Source organism: Leptodactylus fuscus, chromosome 1 (assembly GCF_031893055.1).
Source record: "Leptodactylus fuscus isolate aLepFus1 chromosome 1, aLepFus1.hap2, whole genome shotgun sequence".
NCBI lineage: Eukaryota > Metazoa > Chordata > Amphibia > Anura > Leptodactylidae > Leptodactylus > Leptodactylus fuscus.
The window spans coordinates 166,770,553-166,786,341 of NC_134265.1; the positions used below are offsets into that span (position 1 = coordinate 166,770,553).

The 15,789-nt window shown below is 42.0% G+C and overlaps 1 protein-coding gene across 4 annotated transcripts in view; it reads left to right on the plus strand.

Annotated features, from left to right (window-relative positions):
- Nucleotides 1–15,789, plus strand: part of LINGO2 (leucine rich repeat and Ig domain containing 2) — a 1,202,771-nt gene that overhangs the window by 942,856 nt on the left and 244,126 nt on the right. The window lies entirely within an intron of this gene.

The following is a 15,789-nucleotide window of genomic DNA, read 5'->3' on the forward strand; positions in this document are numbered from 1 at the left end:
TAGACAGGCAGTCTGAATATACACCAGATTTATCACAGTGTCTGATGCTGAGTGTTAAATATGACATATCTCTAGACTGTCTAGCCTAAGTTTCTATTAGATAACTTAATTTGAGTTAAAATTTGGATATATTTAGTCACATTTAAGCTACACCTCCACTTCCTGTAAAGACATACATATTTCTCTAACAAGTCAAATTTAATCTTATACTAGACGTGCCAAACTGTACTGAGATGAGCCAATATATGTCACATTTTGACACATTTTACAACACAGTCTGGTCAGATCCACAGACGTACATCTGTCCCAAAGTGTTTTAGGAGATTTCATAAATATGATTTGTGCAATGTAAATGTTTGCTGCAAATATTGGTTTATTACATGACAAAGTTATTGCAATTTGGCATTGGCTAGCTGAGCGTCAGCAATTGATAGGACAAACTGATTTTTGTGTTGGGTTATTTTTTGTGATTTTATTGAATTTATTACCACTGGGGGACATACTTGTCTTTGTTATGACTGTTGACACTGTTAGGGCTGTAGTTATTCTAGGAAGACCCTGCCATTGCCTTCTGTTACCAGCAGTGGTGATCATATGATCAGTGACTAATAGAGAGAGAAGCAATGGCACTGCTTTTGTCTATGGGAGAGATTTATGAGAACTTGCATTTTCAATACCGGCGTTCATATCGCCTGTGGCAGTGATTGGTACGTTTCATTTATGAGGAGGCACACATCTCTTCATAAATCAAGTGCAACCATTCACAGGGCCATGCGCCTGCACAGAATTCTCCATTTAAGGAATTATTTATACATCAGGAAATTGATGCAAATTATTATAAATCTTACTCTGCCCATGCCCTTTATCATACCCCATTGTGAGAAGAGGTGAACATTTTTGATATAAAAGTTACAACATTTTTGTGTCTTGTATGCCATAAAACTGGCTTACAAGGCATCATAAATCTGGACCATTGAATGTGTATTTGACAACAGAAGTGGCAACAAATACTTTCTACCATCTCTCCCTGGTCCCTGACAGCCCCTAACAATGGAGGACTAAACATTTAGCTTTTCAGTCACTCAGGCAGCCAGCTATACTTAACACACATTTACTATGGATAAGTTTTATATATCTGATTGCCTGTCATATATAGTGAAATGTTCTTAAAGAGATCCTATCATTCAGATGAAATTTTTTTGTCCTTAACATGTCGGAATAGCCTTAAGAAAGGCTATTCGTCTCCTACCTTTAAATGTCTTCTCCGCGCCGCCGTTCCGTAGAAATCCCGTTTTTCGCTGGTATGCAAATAAGTTCTCTGGCAGCACTGGGGGAGTTCCCAATGCTGTGAAAGAACTCTCCAGCGCCGTCTCCATCTTCTTCAGGAACAGCTTCTTCCTGTGACTTCTTCTGGTGCAGGCAGTGAAGCTTGTAGGCCTCGGGCAGAGCCTACTGTGCATGCCCACAGGCCACAAGAAAATGGCCGCTTACTTACTTACTGTGTAAGCGGCCATTTTTCTTGTGGCCACGGGCATGTACAGTAGGCTCTGCCCGAGGCCTACAAGTTTCACCACCTGTGCTGGAAGAAGTCACAGGAGGAGGCTGTTCCTGAAGAAGATGGAGGCGTTGCTGGAGAGTTCTTTGGCAGCATTGGGGATGCCCCCAATGCTGTTTGAACGCTGGGGCCTGCCCCCCAGTGCTGCAAGAGAACTCATTTGCATATGGGCGAAAACCGGGATTTCTACGGAATGGTGGTGCGAAGAAGACATCTAAAGGTAGGAGACAAATAGCCTTTCTTAAGGCTATTCCGACGTGTTAGGGACAAAAAATTGCATCTGAATGATAGGATCCCTTTAACATATAAAAAACGTACTGTCACCTCTCCTGAAATGTTGGTTTTAATGAGTCATTTATGTGCCAATCATATTTTATTCCACTTACAAATTGAAGCTGAAATTGACAAGTGGGCATTACTGGTCAAAGGGGTATGTCTTAATACAAGTGCACACAATCAGCCCTGATTGGACAATGTTTGAATGTGCAGGGACACCTTCCAACTACTAACACCAAGTCATGAATTTAGAAACGACAGAATTGTCACCTGCTCTTTTTTTTTTTTTTGCAGATTGTGAGCCCCATATAGGGATCACAATGTACTTTTTTTTTTACTATCAGTATGTCTTTGCAGAATGGTAGGAAATCCACACAAACACCGGGAGAGCATACAAACTCCTTGCAGATGTTGTTCCTGGCAGGATTCAAACCCAGGACAACAGCACTGAAAGTCTGTATTGCTAACTACAGAGCCACCGCGTTGCCCCCGTGTCACCTGTTCTTTTAGTCCTGGTTACCTGTAAGTAGAGAAACCAATGTTACAGACCATAGATTTTCATTGAATAGTGAAATCTTTTTGGTTGCAACTAGGTATATATGTGTTTATTTCAGTTTAATGACTTCTACTGGGTACAGCTAACAATAAGAGAAAATCTTGTTGGCAAAGTGATGGATGCAAATTACATGTTATACAAGAGACTTGGGAGAATGCAGAAAACTGGCAGAACAGAAACAAGAATATATACAAAAATAGAACAATAAAGCATTGAAAGGACTATTCTATTTACAGCTTAAAATGTAACACACAGAGTAATAAAATAAACAAGCATTGTAAATAATGGAATTATAACATGAGACTATTATATATACATAAATATTACAGCATAAAATCACAGGGAATAAAATACAAACAGGTTATGTAATATTATAAATGAAATAAGGGTGCCCCGTACAGAAGGATAAATATGTTACTCGTGTCTAGAACCTGAATAAGTGACAAGGCACAATAGATTCAATTGACATGTTACATATTACTAACACAAGTTGACATGCATCGCAAGCAATAGATTTAAAGCTGTGTTTCCTGTGATAATACAGTGGTTACGAGTGCTATTGCCTGGTATTGGGTTATCAGTTTTCAATTCATTTAGGCAAACATTGGTTATTATGGTAGGTAAACTGAGCACTATATAATGAATGCGTTTATTCAGGGAGTAATGTAGCTTATCAGTTCATTCCCTATTACTAATGTACACCCCAATCATATTTTGGAGACATTTTTAGCACCTGTATAATGTATAATTCCTTTTATGGGTTATTCCCATCTTCTGCGTTATGCAACATTACAAATATTTGGAATTAACCTTATTTTACACCTTCAGTATTTTGCCCTGTTATCTTTCATGTTCTGTTCTTTATGTGCTACATTCCCTGGATAATGCCACTTCTGCAGTCCAGCAATAGTGGTTGTGCTTGGGCTAATAACCTTGTAAACCCAATAGAACTGAATAGGATGGTTCCATACCTCCCAACCTTCAAAGAAAAGAGAGAGGGACAAAATGTGTGGCGCGCTATGCATGCGCAGCAGTTTAGCTCCACCCACATTTACATTGACTTTGCCCATTCTCATCTATTTTTACATGTGCCCCCACACAGTATAATGCTCCTACAGTCACTCGTACATTATATGCCCCCTGGATGATTCTATTCAGAATGGTTAACAGCGTGATGAATTCTCATACAGAATACTGCAGATCACTGAGCAGCCATGACAGACTACTAGAGATGAGCGAACACTATTTGAAACAGCCGTTTCGAATAGCACGCTCCCACAGAAATGAATGGACATAGCCAGCACGCGGGGGGTTAAGTGGCCGGCCGCCAGCAAAGTCTGCTTTAAAAAAAAAAAAAAAAAGGTTTAAGCATCTGTTTAATCCATAAACATATTGGAAGTATAAGCCTTAGAACTTGAGTTTTATAAATACTATATATATATATATATATATATATATATATATATATATATATATATATATATATATATATATATATATATACTAAATCTGCGTTTAGTATTCCTGGTTCCATCTAAATGGCAATAATGTCTTTCTGTTCGTGAATCCTTGTCTATGGAAATGCTTCTCTATAGTTTGTTGTTTGGTGCATTACCTTGGTAACCAAGGTTTTCAGGTGCCTAGAAATTGTATTTTGTCAGTTGATGTAATAATTGCTGTAAGTAGTGTATAGATGTATTCACTGATGTTGCTATGTTACGCCGAGAATCATTGTGAGCGAAGATACTCCTGATTATTTATTCTATGTTACAACTACATGGTAATCATATACATTAGTTATATGACATTATAAATAATATTTACTTAATATAAACAGATGTGTAATGATCTAGAAACGTGGAATTAGGAATATATGTTTATTTAACAATGATAAATACATAATTAATAACATTACAAAAGAAAATTGTGATACATTATAAAGGGAGTCTATCAGCGGTATAGCCTCGACCACTCTTACCTAGCTAAGGCTCACCTGAATGAAATGCTTTTCACTTTTTCAATAAAATCTCTCAGAACCCACTAAATTCTGAGTTTTTTTCTAGCTTCTCAGTACATTTCATGGTACCAGTACAAGTACACATTGTCCTGCACAAAATGAGACCTAATGCAGCTATGTGCATGGAAAAAATAAAAAAGTTAGGGTTTGGAAAGGTGAAAAGTATAAAAAACAAAAAAGATAAATGGCTATGGGGTTAAAAGATTTAATCAATGGTAAAAAAAAAAAAAGTTGGCAATGATGTGCAGAGCATTTAGTTATAGACACACTCATACATTAAACTGTGGTGAAACCTTGGAGGCATTTGACATTGCTTAACTGTTAGACCCAATTATAATGCTGTATAAAAATTGAAATACTCTGCATATAATATATTCTATGTATACAAATTAATAACAGAAAAATAGTCTGTTGTTATTTTACTGAAGCTTTTTTTTTACCTATATTGTGGTATTATCATAGTATCTATTGTATCTATATGCTATGTCAGTTTCCTGGAAAATACTTAGAGTGTTCTTATTACATTTATTATTCAAATTGTAGATGGTTTCTAAGACAAAATGGAGACCAATTTATCCATGCTAGTGACTCTTATACTAATTATTGTTAACCTTTACCCATTAATATTTCACCTTAGCTATCGTGTCAGGCAGGGCTTTGAGAAATGTCAGTTTTGTTTTGTTTTTTTTTTTTTTTTTTTTTTAATATAGATTGTGAGCCCCACATAAAGCTCACAATGTACATTTTTCCCTATCAGTATGTCTTTGGAATATGGGATGGAAATCCATGCAAACACGGGGAGAACATACAAACTCCTTGCAGATGGTTTTTTGCCCTTGGCGGGATTTGAACACCAGGACTCCAGTGCTGCAAGGCTAACCACTGAGCCACCGTGTGGCCCCTGAGAAATGTCAGTTTGAACCCCACTTGCAATGCATGAAAATTCTCTGAGAGCTCTTCCTTGAGAGCTGTAGATCAAGCATGCATGCCTATCGATTCTACTGGTGACGTCCAATGGAGACCATTATACAGTGTGTAAACTAGCAAGCATCCACGCTACCTTCAAAAGAAGCAAATACCATTACATATACAACTCCAATTCCAAAAAAGTTAGAATCTGATGTAAAATGTAAAGAAAACAAGAATGCAATGATATGGGAATCTCATATAATCATATTTATTCAATAGTACGCTGAACACATATCAGAGACTGGAAATTGAAATTTTTCTATTTCATGTGAAAAGAATGAACTAACTTAAAGATTGATGGCAGAAACATATATCAAAAACATTGGGACTATGCCTTGCCTACCATTGTGTAGCATGCTCTCTTCTTTTTTTGCAATAGTGTATATATCTGGGAGGTGAGGAGACCAGTTGCTGAAGTTTTTGGAGAGGACTCTAGTTTGATGTAGGATTCTACCTGCTTAACAGTCCTGGATCACACTTCTGTTACATAATTCACCAAATGTGAATTGAATTTCCATTGGTGAAAGGTCTGGACTCTTCTGCTTTGAAGCCATGATGTAGTGATAAATACAGTATGTGGTGCAGCATTGTCTTGCTGAAATATGCAAGGTTTTCCCTGAAACAGAGGTTGTCTGGATGGGAGCATATGTTGTTCTAAAACCTCTATATGCTGTCAGCATTTATATTGCCTTTCAATATGTGTAAGCTGTTTACAATTGTTAGATTCCATGCTGTATAGTGAATAGGATTGCTTTTAAAATCCAATCTCCGATTAATTAAAAAATCCCATTGACTTGCATTGGATCGGAATTGGGATCGAGATCGGGTTCGAAGGAAAAATGATGGGAAATCGGATTTTAAAATATATATCGATAGTGAATGTGTGGAAATAGAAGTTAAGTTTTTGTCCCATTAGGGTACTGCCACCAACAATTTCTTGATTTTATAGTATTAAAAAATGTTACTGTCTGTCAATGATACGATTTAAAAAGGTCTAAGAGGTGGATATCAAAGGTAGGCTTAGGGTCTTTGTTAGGCCCCCACATTCCTTGATAGCCCCACTGTTGAAATTGCAGAGTGACCCCCTGCCAAACATCTTAAAAAAGGTTATCCAGGATTAGGAAACATGGATGCTTGAATTGGAATGAGCTGCTGACCATATGTGATGTCAATGCCTGAGAAGAGTAAGTGAACATTTTTCTAAAAGAAAGCAGTCATATTTCCTAATCCTGGATAACCCCTTTAAATGCTATTGACTATGGAATCTAACTGCCAAGATCAGATTAATATCCAGTGCTGTCAGTTGTAGCAGTAGTAGGGTTGTGTAACTCCGCTCCTCTCCTACATAGTACACCATAGAGCCTGAACAGAATCTTATAGCGTATATTTTCATCCTGAATTGTAAAAGAGTTAAACACAAACTTATTTACAAAGACAATCCTGGTAATTATAATGACATATAATACAATATTCTCGAGGCACATTGTTATGGCTCAGCAAAATTTGCACTTGGCTTTGCTGTATAATGTCAATATGGGGTATATTCCTTTTTTCTGCTGCGCCCTCAGGTCTAAATTAAAATGTTAAACATGCTGTGAGAAGCAACTGTAGGACATGTGCTGAAACATTGGCTAAAACACAGGCAGCCTGACTCCTAAATCATGACACTGTTTCATCATTTAGTGCAAAAAGAAGCCTACAGTAAATGGGCTTTAATTTGAAGAAAAAAGTACAAGCAAGCTAGCTCTAATGAATTGTCAAGCAGGTTCTCATGGATTATTCAAGTAAAGTATGCACTCAGCAATAACAGAGCTTAGACGAAAATAATGAACCTCTTCAGGGAAAAAGTACTAGGTTAGAAAAATAGATTTTGCTTTTGGGTATGTCATTGAAATACATTCAGGAGGGCTCTTTGTGAGTGAACTAGAGATCTGGCTTTGCGTGCATTAGAAAGTAATGGAGGCGATGCTCCTGGCTTTTTTTGCCCTTCTACTTAGTATTGCAAAAGTGTAACTTCCATAACTTTCTATTTTAGATTTTACATGGTAACTACCTAACATATATCAGGTATACAGCATGTTGTCTAAATATAAGGGTTTAGGGTAATGGTAAAAATGGGGTTCAGGTTAAAATTGTCAAAGCATATAAAATTGTGACAGAATTTTGCCATGTAGGTGTGTTTATTTTATTAAAAGACTTAATATCCTCCCAGTTCCACCTAGAGCATTCCCAATTTTGTAAAAACACCACCTATTGAGGAGATTCAGCTGATGTAAGAAATCTTATAGGTAATTATAAGCTTCCAAGATTCATCTTGTGAATATTTGTAAGATTTAGCTACAACCGGAAGTGCTATTGTTACGCTCTTGGGTTTCTTCAGACGACAGAGCATAATATTCAGAGGCCGCAGGGAGGCATGTCGACATCACGACGCCTGCTTCATACCATTATGTAGTTGATGCGTACAGCATGATTGCTAAGGCCCTGACATTGCTCAAAAGGCCAGAAGATGTCAGAAAAGAAAATGGACAACTCAATTAGGTTTTGGAAAGGCGAGGAAAGGTAAGTATGAGCTGTTTATTACTTTTCTGCACCTTCTCAGGGAAGAGATCCCTGGGTATAATAATGATTTGTGAGTGGTAAACTTTTGAAACATTTTTGGAAAATTAGAAACAGAGGATGCACCTAATATTTGATAAGGTGCACATCTCCTATTAAATCAGGTACATCCTCTGGTGGGCTGTGTGCCTACCCTGAAATCTATGCTAGCTCACAGCTGTTGTAGATTTTAGGCATCGTTTACCAGAGGAAAGTGGCATGGCTTTGTAAAAATTTACAAATTTTTGCAAACAAGATTTATTGCATATCAGATCTCATGAATTGGAATTGTATTATGTAAAAAACTGGGGATCATATTGTGTAAAATAGTATGTAAAGGAAATTCATATTACTCTACCCTTTGGCATCTCATTTTGGTTTTACTATTTGATGACTTTGGTAAATGTCCACCTGTTATTACATGTGGTTTTGGGTCCATCATTCTTTTACTGATTTGATTAGTGTACGGTGTTCCACTGTAAAGTTCTCCCAGCCTTGCTATTGAGGGGTGCACAGTGATGATAAGGCTTTAGTGCTGTACTCTACTCCAACAAGTCCATCTCTACACCTCAGCGACCTCCAGCAGAAGATACTGGAGGCTGTATCTTCAAGGGGTCTGGTTCTTTTTTAATAACAGGCACAGGATAACACCTCCTGGCATAAGACTCCTTCTATCCTTCTGGCACAGTGTCCAAGTGTTAGACAGCAGGAATACCCTGAGTCAGGGCTTTAGAAGAGCCTTGAGCTGAATTGTCTTCCCTCAGGGGCTGAAAGGAAACTGTTGAGGCTCAGGATACAGAACTGGCTTGTTACTTGTTCTGTCTCTGTCTGAATTACACACTACACAACAGTCCTCCAGAACTGATGCTGCAACGGTTCCCCTGGAGACAAAAGTCTTCTCAGATCCTTGTGGTTTTGTGATAGGCCAGAGCTGTAACAAGTGTGGGGGAAACCAGACAGTATTGAGAAATAAACTAGGAAATTACAAAGGGGGAGAGCTACAAACAATACAATACACTGAATATAGAACATATAGACAGGATGTACAATTGTACCCAAAGGCACAAAGATAAACACAATTAAAGCAGGAGCACTCTGGGATGCTGCATTAACAGCTGCAACCAGAATTGGCACTGATCACACCTGTATTATACAGCCGGCATCCGCTATGTATGGAGAGGGCTTTGAGCCCTCTCCATACAGCCCCTGAGGACCAATGAGGTACAGGCACGTCATTGCTCATTAACGGGTTAAAAATCACAAAAACTATATGTATTTGGTATTGTGGTGATTGTACCGACCTGAATAATATAGGTAACCTGTCATTCTAGCTGCACAATGAACACTAGAAAAACAAAACCCAAAAGAAAATTGCATCGTTTTTTCTAATTCAATTCTCCATTGTGAATTATTTCCAGCTTTCCATTATATTGTACAGAATATTAAATGGTGCAAATATAAAGTACAATCTGTACTGCAAAAAAATAGCCTTGATACATCTCCATGAACAAAGAATAAAACAATCATGATTTTTGGAGGATGGAGAGTAAAAATGTGTAAAACAAAAAATGGCTTCAGTGGCAAAGGATTAAATGACGATATTCAATTGTTTACACACAGAGTTCTAAAACCATATTTGGATTGTTCGTGCTGGATTACAGGAAACTGTCATATTGAACATCTTGTTATATCACAGAAGTTGATACAGCATCTCTGCTTATTCTGAGCTTAGTAGTTGTTATGTCAGTCCAGGTAGCTGCAACGGGGCTAAGGAATAGCAGTAGGGAATCTCGCCCTGCACTACTCCCACTAGCTATCCCGGTCCCTGCCTCACGGGTGTGGGTCGGCTGTACTCAGGCTAAGCCTGACCCCGACAGCTCCTCTCTCACTGATACCGTAGGCCTAGAGGGAAGTGGGAGAAGGAATGCCCTATAAGATCTCTAGGGACTGGAGACTAAAGGGGGTCACCCCTAATGAACAAGTGAAGCTGCTACTGACAGGGACTGACAAGGGTGTGCGCTGACTAACAACACAAGCAGCACACAGGAAAAATGTGGGAAAGGATTCCCCCAAACCAATATGGGAAGGAACCTTACACTAGGAAACAAACACAGGGAAACTGAGTAGAAATCAAAGGATAAGGCAATTCACTCACACAGTCAATTATACACAGAGGGAGGATTGGTGAACACAGAAGGGAAAACACACAAACCAACTCGTTCACCCAAACCTCCCAAAAACCAACCACGGAACTTCCTCTATCCAAGATAACCACCTACTCCTCCTGCTAAGGCCTAGCTCTGTAAAAGCGACACTCAGCACAGAACCATGGGAGGCATGGGTTTAAATACAGAGTAGAGACCACTCCTCCCAGGTGCAAATGGGAGGACAGACTAATCAACCAGGAAATAAAGCTGCCTACCAACAGTGCGCACGTGCAAGTCAGAAGGTGTGCATCAATACCCACGACAGGACAACCCCGCAGCGCCAGGATGCCACCCCAGACACTGCGCAGCCAAAAACTCCCCAGGTAAGAAAAATAGAAAGTAATGAACCTAAATACTCCTAACAGGATCCTCCCCTCAAGGAGAAGACTCCGGATTCTCTAGGAGCATCCTTCTTCGGGAACTCCTTGTGGAATTTCTCCACGAGTCTGGGGGCTGACATATCCGACTCCAGGACCCAAGAATTATCCTCAGGACCGTATCCCTTCCATGCCACCAGATACCGTAGCTTCCCCCAAACATATTTGCTATCCAGAACTCGGGATATCTCATACTCCCCGGACTCAGAAACTGGTGGAACCTTAACTGGAGACGTTCCCTTCTTGGCCTTCTTTAACAAGGAGACATGGAACACCCGGTTTATCTTCCACCTTTTAGGTAGTTGCAGCTGCGCCGCCACTTCATTTACCATCTTGATGATCTTACAAGGACCCACAAACCTGGGACCCAGCTTCTTGCTAGGAACCTTCAACCTGATATTCTTGGTGGACAACCAAACCATCTCACCAGGGAAGAACTGCAACTCTCCTCTCTTCCGATCCGCCTGGACCTTAGCCTGGTGCAACGCCCGCACCAGATTCTCTCGGATACGGGACCATACCCCTTGCAGCTTTTTAGAAAATAGCTCCTCCTCCGGAACTGGGGAAGAAATGGAAGAAAATACTCCGAAAACAGGATGTCTACCACCGGAGCAAAAAAAAGGTGTGGCATTGGAATCATGGTTGTTTAGGGAAAATTCTGCCAGGGGGAGAAAGGCAGCCCAATTATTCTGGTTCTCTCGAACAAAACACCTCAAAAACTGTTCCACATCCTGATTCTTCCTCTCTGTTTGTCCGTTAGACTCTGGGTGAAACCCGGAGGAAAACGACAGTGTAACTCCCAACCTGCTGCAAAAAGCCCGCCAGAATTTAGCCACAAATTGCGGTCCCCTGTCCGAAACGATCTCCTCAGGAAGACCATGCAACCTTACAATTTCTTTAATAAACGCCTCTGATAGTGTCTTGGCACATGGCAGCCTGGAAAACGGGATCAAATGGCACATTTTCGTGAAGCGGTCAACCACTACCCAAATGACTGTGAAACCCTTAGACACCGGAAGGCCCGTGATGAAATCCATAGACAGATGAGTCCAAGGTGCCTTAGGAGGTTCCAATGGATGTAGAAGACCGTGGGGACGGGTATGCGACGCCTTGGCTCTTGCACAGACTGAACAATTTTGAACAAACTGCAAGACATCCTTACTCCACCCTGGCCACCAAAAATTCCTAGACACCAATCTCATGGTCTCTGAAACCCCCGGGTGACCAGCAAGAACCGACTCGTGACACTCCCTCAGGAGACTTTGTCGGAGAGTAGTTGGGACAAAAAGCTTGTTTCTAGGTATCTTGGAAGGTGCAGCGTGTTGCGCTTCGATCAAGGCCTTCTCCAATTTCGCGCCCAATACTGCTACCACCACTCCATCCCCAAGAATAGTGGCAGGCGCCTCTCGTTCCTCCTCAGTCGACATATACCGGGATAAAGCATCAGCCTTAACATTCTTTGAACCCGGCACATAAGTCACGGTAAAATGGAACCGCGCAAAAAATAGAGCCCATCTGGCCTGCCGTGCATTTAATCTCTTCGCCGACCCAAGATAAACCAAATTCTTGTGGTCAGTAAATACCTGGACTGGCCTTCTGGCCCCCTCCAGGAAATGACGCCAATGTTCGAACGCTAGTTTTATTGCCAGTAGTTCCCTATCTCCGATGTCATAATTCCGTTCAGAGGCAGAGAATTTCTTAGAAAAGAAGGCACAGGGATGCGTACCCTCCTCGAACTCCTGAGAAAGTACTGCTCCCACCCCCACCGAGGAGGCATCCACCTCCACTCGGAAGGCCAACCTCTCATCCGGCTGTCTCAAAATGGGAGAGGACGAGAATCGCTTCTTCAGTTCTTCAAACGCAGCTAGCGCCTCTGGCGACCACTTAGCACAGTCAGCCCCCTTCTTAGTCAAGTCCGAGATAGGTTTCACAACCTAAGAAAATCCCTTGATAAACTGGCGATAATAGTTGGAGAACCCCAAGAACCGTTGGACCGCCTTTAGGTTCTCGAGTCGCGGCCACTCCAAGACTGCCCTGACCTTCTCAGGGTCCATCTCGAATCCCTTTTCCGATAGGATATAGCCAAGGAAACATAATTTATTGACCGCGAACACACATTTCTCCAGCTTAGCACTTAATTGGTTAACCCTCAGGAGATCTAAAACCTCTCTCACTCTCTCCCAATGAGTCTCCAAATCCGGGGTGTAAATGAGTATATCGTCCAGATAGACCAGAACCCCCCTCCCTATGACGGCACTTAGTACATCATTAATAAAATTCTGAAAAAACGCAGGCACATTGGTTAGACCAAAAGGCATCACAAGATTCTCAAAGTGTCCTAGGGGTGTGTTAAATGCTGTTTTCCACTCATCCCCCTTCTTGATTCTCAGCAAGTTATACGCCCCACGTAAATCTATTTTACTAAACCAGCGGGCTCCCGTAATCTGGCTGAATAGATCCGAGATCAACGGGATGGGATAGGGATTCCGCACCGTGATTTTGTTAATCTCCCTAAAATCCAAACAAGGGCGCAACCCTCCATCTTTCTTCTTTACAAAGAAAAACCCCACTGCTACTGGGGACTTAGATGGGCGAATATGCCCCACCTCTAGACTCCCCTCAATATACTCTTTGAGCGCCTCCCTCTCCGGAATAGTGAGATTGTACAACCGTGTCTTGGGTAGCACTGCATTTGGTATAAATTTAATCGAGCAATCATAGGTGCGATGTGGTGGTAATGTCTTGGCTGCCCTTTCCTCAAAGACCTCCCTGAACTCACATATTTCTTGAGGCAAATTGTCTATAGACAAAGACATAACGGATATGGGCAGACATCGACCATTACACCCCTGCCCCCAAGAAACTACTGACTCGGTCTCCCAGTTGATAATAGGGTTATGCTGCTTCAGCCAGGGCCACCCCAACACTACTTGTGCTGGTAACTTAGACAACAAGAACAAGTCAATCTCTTCCCTGTGGCCACCCACAATAAACTCCAGACCCTCCACCTGTTTGGAGATGACAGCTTGCTGTAGAGGGGTCTTATCAATAGCCCACACCGGTATCTGAGACTTCAAGACCAAAGGTCTCACCCTTAATTGCTCACAAAACTCTGAGTCAATAAGGTTGACTGCCAAACCACAATCAACCAAAATCCGGCACTTCTGCCCATTTACCCATCCTTCAAGGGTCAACCCGGCAGTCTGAGTACAGGAAATATGCACACCTCCCTCCTTAGTAGGTTTTCTCCCTTTACCCTCAATAGACCTGGGGTTATTACTCTCCTTGGCGAACCATTCTCTGGAGGGGCATACCCTTGCTACATGTCCCATCCCTCCACACACAAAACAGCGTACTGTGCGGGACCCTTCACTCTTGGGTCTAGCACTTCGCCAGTGGCCCCAATCTGCATGGGTTGGTCCCCCGGGTCCTCTCTAAAAACAGAGAATTGAGGAGGGCTAAGCCCCCCAGGACTCTTGTCTCCACGCTCCCGGAGGCGCCGTCCAACTCTAATTGCCAGCTGCATGGCCTCATCTAGATCTCCCGGAACAGGGTGAGAAACTAGATGGTTTTTAACCTGGTCCGAGAGCCCTGTCTCAAACTGACTAAGTAGAGCGGGGTCATTCCAGTGTACTTCTGCTGCCCACCTACGAAACTCTGTGCAATATTTCTCTATAACGTGATCCCCTTGCACCACACGTCGTAGGTTATACTCAGCCGTGCGTACCCTGTCTGGGTCGTCATACAGTAACCCCATTGTGGAGAAAAACGCCTCTACAGTTAGTAAGCAAGCTGAGTCGGCTGGTAACGAATGTGCCCAGATGAGGGGATCATCTCTTAATAAAGTAATAATAATCCCAACTCTCTGTACCTCAGAACCGGAGGAAAACGGCCGTAGCCGGAAATACAAAAGACAGTCCTTTTGAAATCGGAAAAAATCTGACCTCTTACCTCGGAAGGGTTCAGGTAAGCTGACTTTTGGCTCCAGAGGCCGACCCACAGGGGCGCTACTCACCTGCCTCTGTATGCCCTCCACCTGAGAGGCTGTGTGTTGAGCCAACTGCTGTAACTGAGATACGCCAGAAGCTTGGATGGCATCCATTCGTAGCTTGATCCCCTCCATCTCAGTGGAAATCTGCTGCACCGCCTGGTACAACTGTTTCAGGTCCGTCATAATGCAAACAAACCTTTTTTTTTTTTTTTTTTTTGAGTGTACTGTTATGTCAGTCCAGGTAGCTGCAACGGGGCTAAGGAATAGCAGTAGGGAATCTCGCCCTGCACTACTCCCACTAGCTATCCCGGTCCCTGCCTCACGGGTGTGGGTCGGCTGTACTCAGGCTAAGCCTGACCCCGACAGCTCCTCTCTCACTGATTCCGTAGGCCTAGAGGGAAGTGGGAGAAGGAATGCCCTATAAGATCTCTAGGGACTGGAGACTAAAGGGGGTCACCCCTAATGAACAAGTGAAGCTGCTACTGACAGGGACTGACAAGGGTGTGCGCTGACTAACAACACAAGCAGCACACAGGAAAAATGTGGGAAAGGATTCCCCCAAACCAATATGGGAAGGAACCTTACACTAGGAAACAAACACAGGGAAACTGAGTAGAAATCAAAGGATAAGGCAATTCACTCACACAGTCAATTATACACAGAGGGAGGATTGGTGAACACAGAAGGGAAAACACACAAACCAACTCGTTCACCCAAACCTCCCAAAAACCAACCACGGAACTTCCTCTATCCAAGATAACCACCTACTCCTCCTGCTAAGGCCTAGCTCTGTAAAAGCGACACTCAGCACAGAACCATGGGAGGCATGGGTTTAAATACAGAGTAGAGACCACTCCTCCCAGGTGCAAATGGGAGGACAGACTAATCAACCAGGAAATAAAGCTGCCTACCAGCAGTGCACGCGTGCAAGTCAGAAGGTGTGCACCAATACTCACGACAGGACAACCCCGCAGCGCCAGGATGCCACCCCAGACACTGCGCAGCCAAAAACTCCCCAGGTAAGAAAAATAGAAAGTAATGAACCTAAATACTCCTAACAGTAGTCATGTAGGTGGTCCTTTATATAAATGTAGTGAGTAGAACCACCCACTGGACCCCTAAATGATCATTTACAAGTTATACTGAATTACAATCCACTATTGGATTGTAACTGTTGTTGAAGAACCTCAAGAACCTCTGTGCCGCCATATAATGCTATTACTAAACTATCATGCACATAGTA